Raw genomic sequence first — 6,867 nt, 5'->3', positions numbered from 1 at the left:
AACACATTCGGTGTTAAATGATTTAGACTACACCCTTATAAATGTACAAGCCATTCTCAAGCTTACTTTATACGTGTCCAGATGTAGTTTTTACTGCGTTATTGTACCTACTGAAACACACCTATAACCAGCACTTATAATTGACTGAACTCAAACCTGGTGTTAAGATATAACTCATAGACGATCCGATAACATAATTTATTATATGTTTCAAAAAGTGATCAGGAAATCCCTCCTATGCAATCAATTGTTCTAACAATGCCAGAAGACAATCGTAATGCTAGAGAAGACATGCGCATGCGCATTGAAACTTAACATTCTTCTGGAATGTGATTTTGTTTCACTCGCTTATAAACTCATCTTGTGCGAGTTTAAGATCCCGTTTTGTATATACATTGGTACTTGGGGGACTCTAGCATTTTAGGAGGGGGTTCCTCAGATATTATCCGAAAGCTTGCAATATCTACATCTACTTTTACATAGAATTATGCTCTCATGGTTCAGAGTTAAAATCTTATCAGTGTATTACGTTTCATTTGACTTGTTCTTACTTGTCAACAAATACGTCGGGTGATTAGAATTATTACACATTTTGTAAAGGGTCAGAAATTTAATGGAATAGTTTGGGAAGTTACAGCTACTGAGGTTACTTTTACACGAAGTTTAGAAATTGATGACAACAGTTAAAACCACTTCATATATATTGATCCTATTCAATTTCAAAATGCTATCAACATACCTACATACACATCTATTTCACAGACTCTTAGCTGGTCATATGGTCCACTCTGTTCAATGCTGACGTATCGTCCAAATCTATCGTTGCATGGGAATACAAGGTCACCATTTCTTGTATTGTCCAGTTGAACTTCAGTCCCACAAATTGAGTTAGAGCCTACGTCAGGTGAATATCCCACTCGGACGACACCTCCGAACATGTAGATTGAAGAATATCCACCATCACCTATGGATTCCAAGACAATCATTCAAATATATTGGAAAGTGTTGTTATGTATTAATGTAAATATTGGTTAACTGTGTACATGTGTGTACATGTGTGTGTGTGTGTGTGTGTGTGTGTGTGTGTGTGACGGTGTGTGTGGTTGTGGTTGTTTCTTTGCTTGTTTCTTTCTTTATTTGTTTACTATGAATACAGACAGATTAACATTAATTTTGATATATGAATTGTAGAAATATAATTTCCACCCTGTTTAATTGGTTTGATATTTCATTAAGTACAATGTATTCCTAGCTTATTCTCTACTGTATACATACCATAAGGAAATCCCGAATAGTAGTCACTACCACCGATAAATGCAATATCAGTCGTGGGATAAGTCCAACAACCAGTACTATTAAAGTGCCAAGATTGACACTTCTTAGTATGATTACAATGAACACAACATTCTTCCTTGTTGGATGCAGCAAAGTTCGATGGCCGTGACAAGTGGTCAGCTGTTAGTTGCTTGAATTTTGAAACTGCCAGTCCACAATCTAAAAATAATGAAAATTAAATTCTAGTTCTACTTTAAGGTACCAAACTCGTGAGGATTTCGCTTACCTAGCCTCTTTGTTAAAGGGGTACACTACTCAGTAAAATTACTGCATTTTCATAAACTGTGGGTTCTCGGGAGTCATTTCATGACTGTACATCATATAATATTCGCTCGATTACCAAGCAACATCGAATTGAAACTCCTTGTCATCGTGACTTCTGTTGTTCTTTCAGACGACCACCGTTATAAAACATGGGTCTTACTTATATTAGCAGACATGGTTATTCATTACATGCATACTGAATATTCAGGATTCCTACGATTTTAACCTCCTTCTCATAAATAGCTGTGAACATTTTTATATAAAGGTTATGAAATTATGTCAAATTATTTCCAGGGGGGGGGGGCGGTCACCTTTGACAATACTTCTATCACGCTGTATATATCGACATCCATGTGGTACCCCTAAGTTAAATACGTTTCATGTGCGTTTCATATGCGACTTTATCTGCCAATGAGGCCCCGCTTACTGACTTCAATCATATACAGAGAGTTCACCCTGATATCACACTACTCAACACGAACAGGACATAATGGTTATAAAAGACCTTGTGAACACCATGTAACAGGGTCTGTGAAACAAGTGCTGTTACCCACTCAAGATGGGTAAATTTGTTAAGATTTCATAGCTGTATTCGTAGACATGTAACCGGTCTATTGGTACTGGCATGTATACAAGGGCTTATTTCTGGCGGCATACAATGCTCAGCATTCTGATCAATTAACGATTAATGTAGGAAAAGGCTCGGCTATTTCTATTTCCTTCCTAAATTGTCGTTTGTTTCGATTTTGTTAATCCAGGAGTGACACTCGTCTCCCCCCTTCCACTTCAGAGAACGACTATCCCTTGTTTATAGTCAGTGAAAGGCTTTCTGAATTTTAGCTGGTAAATTAAATGACTAACCTGCGTCAGTAAAGTCCAGTCTATTTTTAACAACCACTTTATCGATGCGATAGACACTTCTCTTTTCATCTCCGATTTCCAATCGCAGCCATGGTTGTTTGCCCTCACCGTCACTTGTCATATGAAAACACGTTGAGTCAATACCATCAATGGCATAATGAGAGACACCGTCCGTAACTTTAGAACTGGCATCTAACTCACTGGTTATCGTAACATTTGCCACGCCTAAATTCTCGACAAAAAGAAACAAAGAATTTAGAAATGTAAGTTATAAAAAAATCTAGAATTAAACTTTTCACGACATTTTAAAATTTTGACTTCTCAAATTTCTCATCATCATTATTCATTATTTAAAAAAGCTTAAACACTCAGGGTTATCCTGGAATGGATCACTGACGAAATTCTACTTAAATATTGAATGAAAAACTATGATTAATAATGCAGCAAGGAGACACTCAATTTTATTTTACAGCTGTGATTGGTTAAACAGTTTTACTATAGACATCTCCCTAGAAACGATTCGATCATAAATATTTATATATGCAAAATAGCATGACTATATATGGCGATCTTGCATCCTACATATTAAATACATGCCCGCGCGCACGCACGCATGCACGCACACACACACGCACATACATACATACATACATACATACATACATACATACATACATACATACATTACGTTACATACATACATACATACATACATACATACATACATACATACATACATACATACATACATACATACATACATACATACATACATATTTGCAGAGTAAACTTAAAGCCAAGCAGAAAGTCTTTCATTCTAGTAACCATGGTGATTATGTCAAGGCTAAACATGAACTGAAAAAGTCAGCCAACAGCCTGTACCAAAAGAAACTGCAAAGTGACATTTCGTCAAATCCACTTCAATTCTGGAATGGTGTTCAGAAAATCGCCGATTACAATTTCAAATCAACGCCTATAATCCCAGACGATCCATCGCTTCCTGATGATTTGAACTTGTTTTACAGTCGTTTCAAACGCGAGTTTCTGTATTTAAATATGCATAAAGCCCCAGGGCTTGATAACGTATCACCTAGGCTACTCAGAATGTACGCCCTACAATTATGTGGTATTTCTATAGGAATTTTCAATGTCAAACTTCGCACCTGTCATCTACTCGTTATTTTCAAAATATCAACAATAATTCCAGTGCCGAAGCGTACACCAGTCATTAGCATGAATTATTATCGTCCATAGCAATGACGTGTTTCGAAAAACTTGTCGCGAAATTCATGAAATCTTTCATTCCAGATAGTTTTGATCCGCATCAGTTTGCTTTTAAGTCGAAACGTTCAGTTGAAGATGCGATTTAACTTGCCTTAGAATTTATTTTACCACGTCTCGATAAGAAAAAGCCAACGTATGCTCGCATTTTATTCATCGATTTTAGTTTAGCATTTAATACTACTTTACCATTGAAGCTGCATGGGAAGTTAATTAGCATTGGTATATGGACCCTAGCATTTTAAATTGGATTTTGCACTTTCTTACAAGTCGACCACATGTGGTCAGAACAGGTTCTAGACATTCCAAAACATTAGTTTTGAATACAAGTGCTCCACAAGGTTGCTGCTTGTCTCCATTAACTTTATTCTCTGATGTTTTTTGATTGTAAGTCGTGGTTTGAAAATTGTCTGACTATTAAATTTGCAGATGATACAGATGTTGCTGGAATGATCGACGAAGACGGGACCGATTATCGCTGCCAGGTTGATGAGTTTGGTGAAGTGGTGCGTCGGTAACAACCTAGAATTGAATATTGGCAAGACAAAGGAGATAATTGTCGACTTTCGGAGGAATAAGACTCCTCTCATACTCTTGTCTATCAATGGCACCGAGGTCGAAATAGTCGACACCTTCAAATTACTCGGTATCCGCATCTCTAGCGATTTGACCTGGCAGGTGCATGTCAAGCATTGTGTCCAAAAAGCCCAGTAGCGATTGCTCATTTTGCGTAGGTTGGCGGGCTTCCGTCTTAGCAAGAATCTTCTGATAAAATTTTACCTGGCAGTTATTGAGAGTGTATTAACAGACCGACGCAGTTCCTTATGAGATCAGGGAAAGGTTATCGCTCACTTACAGCAAAATCAGAACGTCACAGAAAAAGTTTTTACTCGTCAGCAGTCCGCAAATTGAATGGGAAGGACCCTCTACCTAGATGCTCGTAATTCTAGTCACTGTTATTGCTAGTGTGTATTTGTGAGTGTTTGTATTTGACTGGTAACTGTTTGTTGGATGTTGTATTTAACTTCTATATTTTAGCGTACAAGCCAACAGGATTTCTGGTGCATTTTTTGTGTATACATTAGCGAATAAACTATGAATTGAATTGAATACATACATACATACATACATACATACATACATACATACATCATGAGAACCCACAAGTTACTCTTCAAAAACTCACCACGCTAGGGATGCTAAATTGCGGACACTTGGAATATGTAAGCAAATTAGTTATCGAGAAGAAAGAAGTTATATGATGAAACTGAATGAGATGTACACGTGACGAACGTGTATAGGTGAACATACAATTGAGAAATGATGTAGGCATAGAAGTTATTGAGGAGCAAAATTTGTTTGAAAATGAGATGTGGTGGTCGAGTGAAATAAGTTATTGAAGAGCAAAATGTAGTAGTCGAGTCAAATAGGTTGTACCGCGCGAGATACAAACGAGCCAAGAGCCTGTACAAAAAGAAACTGGAAAGTGGCATTTCGTCAACAAATCCACGTGAATTCTGAAATGGTGTTCAGAAAATCGCCGATTACAATTTCAAATCAAAGCCTAGAATCCCGCACGATCCATCGCTACCTGATGATTTGAACTTGTTTTACAGTCGTTTCGATCATTCGACTGAAGCACCGAAGGTGCCTACTGATGCTTAAAGGACATTGTTTATTTCTTATAATGATGCCAAACGCGATTTTTGAAGCATAAGGCCCTAGGGCCTGATAACGTATCACATAGGCTACTCAGAATGTGCGCCCTACAGTTATGTGGTATTTTTACAGGAATTTTCAATTTCAAACTTCGCACCTGTCATGCATCCGTTATTTTCAAAACGTCAACAATAATTCCAGTGCCGAAGCGTACACCAGTCATTAGCATGAATGATTATCGTCCAGTTGCTTTAACGTCCATAGCAATGAAGTGTTTCGAAAAACTTGTCGCGAAATTCGTGAAGTCTTTCATTCCAGATAGTTTTGATCCGCATCAGTTTGCTTTTAAGTCGAATGGTTCAGTTGAAGATGCGGTTTAACTTGCCTTACAATTTATTTTACCACGTCTTGATAAGAAAAAGCCAACGTATGCTCGCATTTTATTCATCGATTTTAGTTCAGCATTTAATAGTACTTTACCATTATAAGTTAATTAGCTTCATGATAAGTTAATTAGCATTAGTATGGACCCTAGGGATGCTAAATTGCGGACACTTGGAATATGTAAGCAAATTAGTTATCGAGAAGAAAGAAGTTATATGATGAAACTGAATGAGATGTACACGTGACGAACGTGTATAGGTGAACATACAATTGAGAAATGATGTAGGCATAGAAGTTATTGAGGAGCAAAATTTGTTTTGAAAATGGATGGATGGATGGATGGATGGACGGACGGACGGACGGACGGACGGACGGACGGACGGACGGACGGACAGACAGACAGACAGACAGACAGACAGACAGACAGACAGACAGACAGACAGACAGACAGACAGACAGACAGACAGACAGACAGACAGACAGACAGACAGACAGACAGACAGACAGACAGACAGACACTTTGTATATCCATCCGTTAATCGACCAATATCATCTGTCAGTTGGACCGTCAATCAGCCAGTCAGTCGCCAGTCAGTCATCCAGTCAGTTAGTCAGTCAGTCAGTTTGTCCTCCAACCCGTCGACCCCTCAGTGTGCCAGTCTTCAAATCGGCTGGTAAGTCTGTCTATCCGTCAGACGGCTAGCTAGTCTATATCGATCCATCCTTCTGATAGCAAACGATCAGTGACACTTTATATTCTCCTGTTTTGGTTAATACACATCAATCCGTATTTTTGACTGGAGATAACTTGTAGCAATTTGCTTGTTTTCATTTTCAGTGCGAGTCAGCGATGGAAATCCATATTTTATGAACGATTCTCGTTATGTTGAGATAACTTGTCTGATTGTATACTGATCAATAGTTATCTCCAGGAACCGTTCGCAATCTCTTGATCATACAAAGTTCCGATATAAAAAACATTTATAATGTATATGGTGAATTGAACTGTTTCATGGTTACATCTGGTCAACTGTAGTGGTGGCCCTGTGCCAGATTTGGACCAACTAGACACACACACACACA

This window comes from Glandiceps talaboti, chromosome 20 (assembly GCF_964340395.1).
Source record: "Glandiceps talaboti chromosome 20, keGlaTala1.1, whole genome shotgun sequence".
Taxonomy (NCBI): Eukaryota; Metazoa; Hemichordata; class Enteropneusta; family Spengelidae; genus Glandiceps; species Glandiceps talaboti.
This window is presented reverse-complemented; position numbering follows the sequence as displayed.